At 34.7% G+C, this 14213-nt stretch overlaps 1 protein-coding gene across 9 annotated transcripts in view; it reads left to right on the plus strand.

Annotated features, from left to right (window-relative positions):
- The window catches only part of LOC138698474 (pre-mRNA cleavage complex 2 protein Pcf11-like), a 169922-nt gene that overhangs the window by 67395 nt on the left and 88314 nt on the right, over nucleotides 1-14213 (plus strand). The gene's annotated exons all lie outside the window — the stretch shown is intronic.

The following is a 14213-nucleotide window of genomic DNA, read 5'->3' on the forward strand; positions in this document are numbered from 1 at the left end:
TTTTTTTTAAAGAATTTTGTGGCAGTTTCCTGTGCTGACAGTTATTTTGCTAAAATCTGTCACACAGTTCAAGGCACAGACTTTTAATTTGCATTTGAATTTGCGCTGTTATATACTGTAATATTATAAAATGTGTTCTTGTGACACATGTCAGGTTTTTTTTCCCGAGAAATCAGTGCTAAGTTTGGGGAATCATTTACTTTTTGGCACATGACCTGATGATAATAAACCTCAGATTCAGCTCCCAATCAGTAACATTTTAGCTCTTAACAGGAAGGATTTCCTCCTACCTTCAATAGGTACTGTGGGACTTTGAAGAGAAAATTACAATTCTTAGTTGATATTAAATCTCTTTACTGAACATATTTGTCTTCATATAATAAATTATTTACATTTACTTTTTTATTTTCATATTTCTTGAATATTGTTACCCTATTAAAAATATTGGCAAATATGCTTACAAGACGTCACATCAATATAACAGATTTGTTTGGGAATATTTTTGGTGAAAATGCATTGAAAATAAGTAGACATGTGTCCCAATTTTGTCTTCCATTGGTGCTTGTCCCCCTTACCCCCAAAAGAAAATAACTTGAGCCAGTTTTTTAATTGTAAGCATAATCAAATTGGTATTTCCTATTTTCGAGGACTTTGGAGCATTTTTGGGTAATAGTGTGTAAAAATAAAGGGACAAGTGTCTAGAGGTTTTCCCTATTTCAACTGAAACTGAGAAAAATAATAAAGTTATGATGTCATGTCTCTATATACCTAGTCTCTTGTTATGTAGAAGTTCCCAGTTCTGTTCAATTTGCTGCACTACAAACAGAAGCGAAAAATGGATGCATATCAAGATAGAAGTTATATTATTGTATTGTCGTAATATGATAATTTGAGTAGTTATTTCTCCAATACAAGAAAGTCCTGGAAGTGTGGACTCATCTGTTTCCGGTCGGATAATTTAACAAAGTTAAATTTATTGTATATGTGTAACAATAATTTTTAAATTTCTACATTACTGCATATATTTCTATTAGCAGTAAAAATTATTTTATTACAGAAGACTATTGTAATTATGACCACTTCACATATAATCTTCAAAACAATAAAGTCTGCTGTGTGTTGTATCACAACAAAGTCAGCACCCTATAGCTAGCAAATCGGACAGCAGTTCATTCAAGACTCAAGTAGACTGAAAAATCGAATATATCATATTTTTTACAGACAAACTAGGGTGTATGGAACAGAAGCAGTCTTATTTTTGTTATTAGTTTCACCAAATGATTCCCAAACAAATCGGTGACATCGGTATCAAAGAGAACTTTTTGGAAGTTATTAATAATTTCTCTCTCCCTATTTTAGACCTAGACAGTGATTCTCGTGTTCATTTTACTTCATTTAAATTACATTTTAAGCAGGACACTGTGAATTCATTTTACTTCATTTAAATTACATTTTAAGCAGGACACTGTGAAGAAAGATATGATTTTATCGTTTGCATACTCTAGAAGACAGAAACCGCATCCATTCTCGACAGATCACAAGAATATAAAGGACACTGCGAAAGTTTTGCAATATCGCTATACTCTTCACGATTTTTTTAAATAATTACCACCTTCTCCATTCGTCTAAACTCTAAACTAATCCCTGAACCATCTCTGCCATTTCTGTGCTGGCAGTTTTGCACACTCATCTCATGTTGCCAGGATCTCCTCAGATCTGAAACATCTGTTCTTGAGCTTCATCTCCATCTCTGGAAGGAGCTTAAAGTTACTTGGAGCAAGATCAGAGCTGTATTGAGCACGATCAAACAAAATCAGCCCTTATTTTGCAAGAAATTTAGATGTGAGATCACTGCAATGATCTTGTTCTTCACTGGCCAGGACTTCCTCACAGTCACTGGTGCATTCTCATCTTTGAATACCCATACTTGGTTTTGGGAGCATGGTTGGAATGTCATGATAATAAAGTCATGTCTCGACATCTGTGATGATGCTCTTCACATTCAGTGACTTCCCATTCAAATTTCTTCAACATTTTCTGGCACCATCCCACTCAGTGTGCCTTTTGCTCTTCAGAAAGTCTGTGTGGCACCCAGAGACTGAAAATCTTCCTGACATTGAAATGTTGGTGTATGGACGTGGAGAGTCTATTCTATCTGCCATTATGTCACTTACCTATTCTACTTGAGCATTTTCTTCACAGCCTTCATGTTCTCCTCAGTCACTGTTTTCTGAGGATCAGCCAGAACGAGGATCGTCTTCAAGGTTAAAATTATGTTTCTTAAACTCCCTGTATCACCAGAATATTGTCTGGTATGGACAGTCTGCACCCAGCATGGTAGCAGTTTTCTACATGCATTGATCAAGAGTCAATCTGCAAGTAGAATTGTGATGGATAATTGCCTGATATTTTCAACCATCCCGACATAATGCATAGATTCACTTTCATTGCTTAGCAGGGAATGCAGGCAGAGTCACACTCTAATGCTTCCCAAACTGGTTTTTAATCCTCTTACCCTTTCTGGATCCTTTCATGTTGCCAGCCATGTCTGGCCAACTATTTCCCTGTGTTGTGCGACCGTCACTTAGATCGCACTGTTTGCTAGCCGGATGGCTACTGCGTTCGACGTCTGCTCCTTCTCATCAGGATTTCTGACACCACCATTTTACTCAACAATGGAAAACTATTTTGCTGGAAGAGTTGGAGCTCTCAGGATACTATAGGAAAACTACATGATTACTAAACTTAGTCTGAAATGATTGCAATATTGTAAACTCTACCTGGTTTATTATATATTTAAAAATGTACAAAGCTACTTACAAGGTATTTCATTGGATGACGCTGACGCCATGCCGCTACCGTCTTTTGCTTCCAAGTCTCTCGATTCACCCTTCGTCAGTCTCAACTAACTGCAGCATCTCCTCACCAACACTTTTTATGTTTCGCTATCCGTTTCCCGCCCGGGGTACCGATCATGCCATCCACCAGGTGAGATGGGCTTAAAAGCACTTTTGATTTCACGTACTTAGAGATGTCGTCTTAATCAAACATCTCTTACATTTAATTTGATTCAGTGCATTATAGTGATAAATCGCTATAATGAGACTATGCGCAAGAAAAGAGTTCAAACAATGCATGATATGATTTTAACCAATTAAAATGCATGCTTTGTTCTACTGGACCAATGCGATTAGTCCAGTAATGATCTGTGGCGTAAGAATACTTTAATTGTAGGCAGTGATTTACCACACGCCCGACAAGACTCTATACCGCTGGCTAAGCATCTTAAGACCGTGTATTCCGCTGACACTGTTCCTATTTCAAATTTAATACTCCACAGGAAATCATGCTACAGGGCCTTCTTTAGCCCTGGGGCATAACACCTGCATTGCAAAACTTTCCTACTGCCCTTTGTATGACAGATTTTCTTTGATAATCTAATAGCAAATGGAAGTTTGTTCATTAACATTATAAATTTATTTATGTGTTTCATGAACTGTGGAAATTCTTGAACTTTGGTAAATTTGTGGGGAAGAGTTAATAAAAACCAAAGTTTGCGAAAACTTTTGACTGGCAGTATACATCTTCTTTGATGTAGTAATAATCTAACTAGGAAATAATTACTTTATGACAAATGGATCTGAAAAACCCCAGGAAATGTGTGAACGAAACTGCTTGATTCCGCTTCCTTTTCTGCAACTGTTTCCTCCCCTGAATCTGTCTCCATCCCGAACCACCACCTCCTCCCCGAGCCTGGCCATCTGTTTAGTTCACAAATTAAGATACTACCTAGTGAGAGTCACTGGTTGCCAATTTGCTAAATCTTCTTTTTTTTTTTTTCGTGTCACTTATGAATCGTTGTGTGTGTGCATCTGTATATAATATTATTGAAATACATGATAATTAGTGATAAAATTATTAATTTTATTTTAAGAATTGCGTAGAATAATTTTGAATTTTGAAGTTATGAAATGTGGCAACACCACCTTCTTTGGTGTCCTTGTCTTTTCCCTTGATAGGAGCTTTAGACCGCAGTAATGAGCTGATTAAGGGTGAAGTGTGAGTGGTGTGAAATAGATTTGCGAAGGACAGGGAGCGACACTACCGCTAAGCTCTTTGGGTCAAGGTTTCAGATCCATTTGTCATATAGTAGCTTTTAATCTTCGTCAAAACCTAGAAATTTGTCTTGAGAGGTAAATGAAGGGTCACTTGAAACCTCTTTTAATAAGAATCCGAATCCTCATACAAAAAGTTTTCTTCTGTACCACCCAGTGAATTACTAATGCTACACTTCTTGAATGATTTAAGCACTGTGTTAGTTTTCACAGTACCTCATGAAGCTTAGACCCATTCACAAACTCAGTATCGGCATGTGAGACGCACCCTGTTTTTAGATCCATTTTCAAAGAAAAAAATGTGTGTCTTATACGCCAGCAAACAGGATATATTTTCGAAGTTATATTTATCCATACCACGACAAAGAGAGTCAAAATACAGTGAAACCTCGATGAGATGCTCTACAAGGGACCTTATAATAATTGTGTATTAAATGGGACAGTATATTAGAAGGAGTGGCTTATTTTAGAATTCTTCCTATTTTAACGCAAGAGGTAGTACAGTATAAACATCTAAACAATGAACTACAGTATACAGTATAACAGTAATACAATTTTTTGCGAGTTAAGAGTAACATTATTTATTTACTTTAAGCAATGGTGAATTTAGAAACATCTCTAGTTTGTTCATTATTTTTATGATGTACAAGCATTTTTTAACACTAACTTTTAATTGTATTTGACAAGGTCTATTACACTATTTCAGTGTCTAAAGACTGTTATATTAATTAATTAATTACTTCCTTTCTGAAAAAATCACAGAACACGAGAAAATTATAGGTGCATTATAAACTATTGGCAAATTAAAAATTAAAAAAATTAATATCTCTAGAAAAATAACCCAATCATTTACAGAAAGGAATAAAGGATATCAAGTTGCTTACCTTAAAAGAAATCTAGCTTTCCTAAAGCAGTTAACAATAGCCTGAGGATTCACTCCTTCACATGCTGCTTTGATGAAATTCATTGTATCGAGCATTGTGATGAGTTTCATGTTTCCACAGTGTTGATTGATTCAGAGTAATGCAGGACTACATGCTTGCATTAAAAGCTCTTTAACACATATTTTGTTATCCCTTGATACATGGGTTGTAGTGCCATCGCAAGTTCTTCAACCATGTGATACAGGTTTTCTATCATCTATGGGCGTGCTTCGCTTTTGTAATCTCATGATAGATTCCTCATGTTCAGAAAACAGCATCATTTGTGTTATTTACTTATTACCAACAACAATGTTAATACAGTGAAACCTTGGTAAGACGCTCTTCAAGGGACTGCATAAAAATAGCATATTAAAAGGGACTGTGTATTATCAAGAGTGGGTCATTTTGAATTTTTAAAATTTTAACACAAAAGTATGAATCAGCATGAACATTTGATGAAGAAATTTAAAGATTAAATACTGTAATTATGCAGGATAAAGGGTTATTTTATTTTCTTTCCTTTCAGAAAATGTCAGAACAAATACACTGTCTTATCAATTAAATTGCCCCTTTATTAAAAAAAAAAAAGTAAAAAAATTTCTTGATCTGCTACTATGAATAATTGCATTTTCCACACAATTTAAATCAAAAGTGACATCAGTAATTTGACTACTAGAAATATTAATGAATCTACGATTCAAGACACCGCGGCAAGGCTTTGTTGCGAGAAGGATTTGGAGTGTCTACCACTTCCATTTCCTCTTCGTCTAGTCTTCACTGACTGCGATTTAAAACTGCCAGAAGGACAGGCTCTGAATACTGTAGTCTTGCAGGTACTCAAAGGGTCGCATTCCATTCTATTGTATTCACCAAACAAAGACTCCTTCAAATCCTTGAATATGCGGGTGGTAGCAGTAAATGTAGAAGTCCAGGAAAATTTCCTCAGTATCTTTTAAAGTACGATATTTTAGAATTTTTAGTAGATGAAAGTGTGTATTAAATGGGATGATGAGCATATTAAGCGGTGGATTTTACATTGTTTTATATAGGGATGTCAAGGGACCGGACGAAAAGAGCATATAATGCGGGATAGCGTAACAAACGGGCTTGTATTATCGGGGTTTCACTGTATCTCGGAACTGTTCGAAATTTCAGCAGTGAGTACTGTCTTCACTGATATTGGAATATAAACCTGGCACTGAGACGATCAGTCTCTCTGTACAGAGACTTACAGGTATTAGAGCTGAATTCCATTTTATTGTATTCACCAAACACTGACGTTGAAAGAGGGCTTCTGAAATGGGATGATGCGCATATTAAGCAGTGAATTTCATATTATTTTATATAGGGAATGTTGAGGGACTGGGAGAAAGCAGCTTAGAGTATGGGATAGCATAATAAATGGATGCATATTGTCGGGGTTTCACTGTAGTTGGAAACTTCATTGAACTGAAATGAAAGTCTTCAGTTTTACTAAATTATAACAGTGGTGATATATTCTGTTAATCGCGTCTTACGTTAATGAGAGTGAAGTGATTTATTTAGAAAGGTAAAGCTGTGTGACTTTTTAATACTTATGATATTGACTAAAGAGTAAAAATTTTAAGAATCAGATGGAAGGAAACATGTGAGTACACGTTATATCCTAAGTGTATGTAGTATAAAATAGTGTAGGAGGAAATCCCGATAATAATTTATAGAATGATAAACTCAGGGCATTAAGTGATACTTCACAAATGTTTTATTTACTATTATTAGAATTCGTCAAGTCTTTATCAGAATATAAAGTTCATAATATACTTGTTTCTTGATTGCTATAGAATGTAATTTTTGTGTGTTACCTTGTATATATTGTACATAGATATGACAATAAACTTAATTTTAGAACAGAAGTTCTCTTCAATTTTTTGCGCTCCCATGTACAAATTCGTGCCTTGTTTGAAAGCATTTTATTGTGAATTACTAGGTCACGAGATCAGTGCAGTATCTCAACTGAATGGTGTTTATAGTTTTAATATGTGCAATGTGAGGCACATTCAAATGAACTGCGTTTGCAGCCTCTGCTCCATCAGTTTTATTTTTATTTAACTGATTCTTGATATTTCAATATCAGACATGAAGTACATATTATTCTGGATTTGAGCTGTTCAGTGTGTGGATGTAGGATGCAATGTATTGTGGACCATGTAGCCTGCATGGGGACATATCATACAGAACACCTTCGTTTAATGTAATCTGAATTATTTCCATATACAACACTCATTCTTTCATTACATAGTGATTACTAATGAATATTAGCGTGAAAAGAATTTGTCTATAATTTTTTTTATTTCTGCTTATGGTATTCTACAATTTGAAACTGTTCAGAAGATGCGAATGTTACACTATGTCCCCTACAATTCACAGAAGATACATTCTACATCCGGATATTACTTAATTTTTACATTGGTGATTGATGTTCTGTTCAGCTTTTATTTCCTTTTGTAGGCATTTGCCATATATACGTACTAGATATCTGGCAGAATTATTATCAATAAAAATCACATATATGCTGTAAACCATTTTTGTTAGAATAAAGATTTATATACTCAAAGATACATAAATGTTACATTTTTGTAGATCATGTTATGTGCTCCATTGATGGCGGGACAAATGCTCTCAAGTGTGTTGTAGCATTCCCAATGATACAGATTCACAAACTTTCATGAATTCTCAGCCGAAGATCAGCATTGAAGGAATAATATCTAGTGCCTAGGAGGCCACGGGAGACCTGCGTTTTCAATCCATCTCCCTGGAAACAGTTGGTTTAGATAGGTCTTAATGTCTCTGGCATTGTGGCTGGTGCTCCATTTTGCTGGAAATGGTATCCCTGAGGTATTAAAGAAATTGCATAATTTCTCCAGCATTTTCAAGTAAGCCATCATCCCTGTTATTGTGTCCTCAAAAAAGAATAGCCCAGTAAAGGCTGGTTCACAATAAATCGGGAACGAGAACCAGAATGAAAACGAGAAGCAGAGGACGTGATTATGAAAATTTTTGATTCACAATAAACCGAGAACGTAGATGACTATGCATATCGACATGTATGTCAATAACGATATGTAAAGTCGATATTACGCATTCTGATGTTATTTGTGTATAATTGACCAATGGCATTCTCTCATGAGTACAAGGCAGCCAACATAAACACAGGTTAACCAACTTCGAAATTTCAACTGAAACATTTCATTAGGTACGGTACTATAAATATGCCCATGCATCTTTATTATCACAACCTATTTTAAGTCTACCATAACGTAAAATAATTAGAGAAGAAACATTTGTAATAGAACAAAAATGAACACAACAGTAGTTATAGAATTGAAGCATGAATATGTGGTGTGTAATACAACCAATACAGTAATAAAACATGATTCGCTTCCGATCGCTGTTCAAAGACGCAGCTATTGAAAGCCACGTATTCTCCTTCATTTTCTCATCTTTATACGAAGCGCACCGCTTATCGTAAACGTGAGAATTTTCCTCAACACTCAATATTAGAATCTCATCAAATAAAACTTGCTCCATGATGCACAGCACAGAACAAAATAATGCATAGTTTATGTCACGGTCATCTTGCTACAAAATATACGACGACAAAATAGCTTTTAGATGGCAATAGAATGAATCTAGTGGGCTGTGATCAGAAACGTGAATGCCAAAGTTGAAACTTGACCAACTCTCCGTTCCCGATCTCGGGCTCCTGCAAGCTTTTCGTGAATGCTCGCATTTAAATGTGTACATTTTAACAATTTTACGGTTTTCGTTTTCGTTCCGATTCTCGTTTCCGGTTTATTGTGAACCAGCCTTAAGAGATTCTGCAGTCAAGACACATCACATGTTCTTATTGTGTCCTCAGAAAGGAATGGCCCAAAGACATTCTGCAGTCAAGAGACACCATATTATGTTCAGTTTAGAACTGTTACGTTCTTGTTCAGATAACTGAGTGAGGGTTTTTACTTACCCAAATTCTAGAGTTAAGTTCCTCCACAGTGCCGGAAACATGGAAGATGACTTGATCAAAGAAGTCAGCATGACTAAGAAATTTATTGCCATTGTGTCTGGTTCAACATTTATTAAACAAACACAGTCCATTTTACATTGGATTTTCTGTAACAACAATGCTAACAATGAAAACAATATATATATAGTATAAAAACAACACAGAATATGAAAATTGTGGGCAGCTTAGGAAACTTCAGGAATTAAAAAACTTTGTTCTACAGTAAATTGTTTGCAAGATACAGGTATATGCGATTTTTATTGGTAGTAATTCTCTCCCAGTAACTTGTATTATATTAATGAGTATGTTATTGTAACTTTTGTTGGGTTTAATAATGCAACATGAGAGTGAATAAACAGTTTGCGTTGGCTAAAATTAAATAACAGAAGCAGAATGTTCTCATAATTAATTGTACTGACAAAGCACATGCGGTTATGTTCTACACGAAATAATCATACATTTTCTATTCTTGTATCATTTCATTGAAGAACTGAGTTAATATAGCAAAACTCATATTTAAACCTTTTTCTTGAGAGACAATAATTAACCTTCAATGGGGATTGACACTAAACAGGGGTTTGCTATTTTTGTTCTAAAAAGTTTGAATATTTTTGCAAAAAATTAGTTTACTTGCAGTATAAGTATATTATGGATAATACTGTACAAAAAATTGGAAAACATGAAGGGGAAGGTGGGGTGCCAATCAAGTCTTATTCTCGACATCTTGGGTATTTGGATTTTTTTCCGATTAATGAATTAAATTATCTTTTTCTGCTGCCTTTTCACAGCCATTGTTTTCTAGTGATGTGTAAAGGTGAAAAAAAATTCCATCTCTTCACTGTACTAATGCTGACACCACACACCTCAGCAAGCACAACAAAGATGAGCGACTGATGCTGTAAGTTGTGATGGTTAAGCAGGCACATTGCTTATGTAGGTGCAGGGAGAAAGGGGGGAGGATATCACGTGGCTTACACCTTTAGCATGTATGCATTGAATCGAAATGCATTTTGCATTAATTGAGCTTAAAAAATAATTTAAGGACACTTTTTAACTTAAAATATGGGTTTGACAGCAAAGAGAATAACATTAAATTGAATATAAAAATACATTAATCATATGTAATAATTATTGAGACTATGAAAATTTTATGTTAAATACGGAAAAACATTAAATGTAGGTCACCAAAATGAGGGTTATACTGTATGTCACTTCTATTATATGAGGGGTTCACAACCAGAATTGACTAAGTCCTGGAATAATTTTGAGAAATTGAGTCTTAAAGTTCCTGGCTCATGCTTAGCAGCCTTCATCTTCCATAGGAAATGCTCCCCTCTGTGGAGTAACAAATGAGTTATGGACTTTGTTATGGCAATGAATAAATCTAAGTTTTCTTCATCCGAGATTGTATTAATCCACAAACTGACCACTGGTGGATTTGGTCCAGTCTGGTTGTGAGCCCCTCATATATCTCAGAATTTACTATCTTCTTTTGGAAAGCTTATTTCTTTATTGTACTTCGATCACATAAAATTTCAACTTTCGGTCATCATAAGAGAATTTCTTGATAATAATTTGTAAATCATAGATTTACTTGGCATTTAAACACAGAGACGTTATTATGAGGTGAGGCAAGAAAATGGCGGGTTACTGGTGGCCCGCTCCCTGCGTGGGCTGTTAGAGGTGTGGCATGGATCCTCAATCGCCGTATGGCATTCACTTTAGTCACAAGTCATGTTACAAAAGTCTTGATTCTTCAAGTATACAAAGTTAGTGTACAAAGTTTAGTGATTATTGTGTATTTAGGTAATGCCTATCAACAAATTCTCATTGCGTGAATGTGTGTATATGTACAATAGTTACATAAAAGGCAGAAGGTTGTGTGCAAAAACAAGATGTAAATTTCGAATAAAGTTTCCAAACAGACCTGTGTCTTCTGCTGAAACAATTAGAAGACTCGCTAAAAGATTTAAAGAAACAGGCTCAGGCTCAGTCAACAATCGAAAATCAAATGGAAAACGCAGTGTTCTTGCAGAAGAAAAATTCGTTTATCAGAAGATGTCAGTTGTGTGTGGCGGCAAATGAGGGCCATTTTCAACGACTGTGAGCATGGTAAGTCCAAAATATTGAATATTTATTGTTAGTACTGTTATATATTGTAGAAGTGTCAGAAAAATGGTTACACGCTCGCTGGAAACCACGCTAGGAGAGAGCCACTAGTCACCTGCCGTTTTCTCGCCACACATCATAATAATGTCTTTGTGTTTTCAATCAAATTATTTTTGATGTCTCAGTGATGCACATCATGTACATAAAAGTTCCTTTTAGCTCCTCACTGATAACTGAAAGAGACTGCTTGCTTACAAATAGCAGTACAGACTATTGTTTATTCTAAGTAACCATTCAGTGGAGATAAGCACAACTTCCTCTAAAACGAAAATATAGTTGCATCTCTTAAAAAATAAACCACTCCATAAAACATGTTGAAATTCGAATTCGTATTTTTACATGGCATCTACCCATACGATGAATTTGTTCATTATTAATATTTTAAGTAATTTATTTTATCCATGACCATAACGAAAAACATGCCTTTATTAAATACTTTTGCGTTTGTAAAATAGGCTTTTATTCAACATTACTTTATTCCACTAGTGAGATAAAGACTTTACCTCACAGTTTGAACTTTATCTCACAGTTCTTTAGTATTTTCCTTGTACCCGGGTACACATGTATACTTTTCCATTCAACTATTACTCAAGAAGTTAATATAGAGAGAGAGAGAAGAATCCAAAAAGGATAGCTGCCTTTGAAAAAAGGGTATCGAGCGGTAACAGCACCTAAATTAATTGTAGATCAACAATATTCTATTTTAAATTTAAATTTTATTTTTATTTTATTTTAATTTAATTTATTTTTGGGGGGCAGCTATCCTCGACATGAATAATTTATTTACTATATGTCACTACCTCTACTTCTTTATTACCATTTCTTAAATATACATACACTCAATCTCCTTCTCTTTTCTCTATCTGCTACGTCGTAATTTGTACATTACATCCATATCTAATATGTATTTTTTTTAAATTGTGTAATAATTTACCTTTTGGGATGTGAGGAGACTTGTACCTGCGAAGGTGGGTTTATAGGATTTTAAAACAACACACGTTAGTCAACTGAGTTAAACAGACACTATGATAAATTACGTTTTAATATTCCTCTTAAGTTTACAGAAGTAAAATGTGAAATTATTTTAATCACATTAGTCCCGTGAACACTTCTAAATAATCCCTGGAACTTCAAAAAGACGAAAATACACGTTTAAAATGAAAAAAATATATGTATTAAAATTATATAATTAATTATAATTTGTTATTTATCCAACGCCTTAGATACCATTCTTCACTAATCATGGCCTCCTACATCATAACCTATCTAGTACACGTATCAATTCTAAAATCCATGCCATGATAAGTGATTATATGAGGACTTATTTTCAACATATTTTCTTTTATAAAACATAATTTTTCGTAATGGTCATGGATAAAATTACGTATGGTACTTGTGAGCATGATCTTTATTGCGCTCGTGTAATTTAAGCACTCTGTTGATGCCTTGTGCTTAAATCTTTCCACTCACACAATAAAGATGCACTTACCTCACAAGTGCCATAAATAACTATTACTTCAGGCTTACAAAAATTCACTCTTAATAGTACGACAGCACATTTTGGTAAAAAGTTGCACAAAAACTGAAAATACTTATGTTGATCACCAGATACAATGGTGTGTTCACCCAGCAGACAGTGATTAACAGTAGAATCCATCTACAAAAGTTAGTTTTATCTTCTGACATGTAAATATAAATGAAATGTAGACACGAAATGAGTCATGTTTGTCATACAATTCAGATTCTATACCATACCAGTTACTAAATGATAACTGCACAATATAGTAAGTCACATTGTAAATGTCTTGATTTCAGATTTGCTTTGAATCAATTAATAAATTTGTGTACAGTAGTGGCAAAAAAAAAAAAACCGGATGATCCTTGTAGCTGATTTCAGAGCCTTGTTCACAGTGACAGCACGATAGACTGGTAACTAGGACTTTCATGGTTCGAAGCCTGCCTGGGAATGATACTTTTTTTGTTCCTTATTCAAATTTATTCCCAATACTTTTCAAGTGCAGCGATATTTTACTAGTTAATTAACTTATTATTCCCAGAACATGAATTTTACCGGCTTATTTTCTAATGGCTTTCGAAATGGGCTATGTCAGTAGTCGAAACTAAAACAATTTCAATATATTACTCGTTATCTTGTGAATGCGGGCGTGTCATGCGCAGTGGCTCATTTCGGGGACTTTGATTATTCAGTTGGTCCGGTTTTTTTGCCACTACTGTACCTCAAGCAACTGTAATTTATTGTCTTCTTCATTACCTGGAAGTGACAGCCATAGAGGACCAAGGCTGACTAGCTGACTGCTGGCCTCGTATCCACATTAGCTACCTACCATAGTTCCCCAAATTTATCACGATGCTGGGTGAACACTGATCCTCTACACTGACCAAATTTCTTCCCTTGTGAGGACTTGAACCAGTGCTCCTTCTGTAACACAAGTCCACTAATATTTTAGACCATGATGCTGCAGTGCGATTGCATACTTTGTCAACAGCATTTTATGTATTCTTTTTTAGTTTTGTTCTACAACTGCCATGTTTGATTCTTTTAAATGACTTCCATTGTTCTGAAATGCGTAATTATCTTGATACATTATGCTGTTGAGTGTAATATTACATTGTAGTTAACTGAAGGGCTGCAAATGTTTAGTTTGAATGGTAGTCATTTATGCTTTTTCTCCCCTCCCCTGCAATGATTTCATTGCGTTGTATTAATATACTATAAGAGAAGTTTGAATAACTTTAATAAGAGGAGAAGAATGAAGATGTTTGAAGACAGTATTTTTTTTAGCCAAATTTTATATGAGCCTTATTTTTATAAACCTTTTAGATCTGCTATGTGTTAGCAGCTCAGCTGACCATGTTGACAAGACGTATTAAATAGTTCAGGTCTTTGAACAGAGAAAGAGAAATTTCATTTTTAATTTAAATTTGAAGCACAGTGTTGCTGGT

This window comes from Periplaneta americana, chromosome 4, assembly GCF_040183065.1.
Source record: "Periplaneta americana isolate PAMFEO1 chromosome 4, P.americana_PAMFEO1_priV1, whole genome shotgun sequence".
Taxonomy (NCBI): domain Eukaryota; kingdom Metazoa; phylum Arthropoda; class Insecta; order Blattodea; family Blattidae; genus Periplaneta; species Periplaneta americana.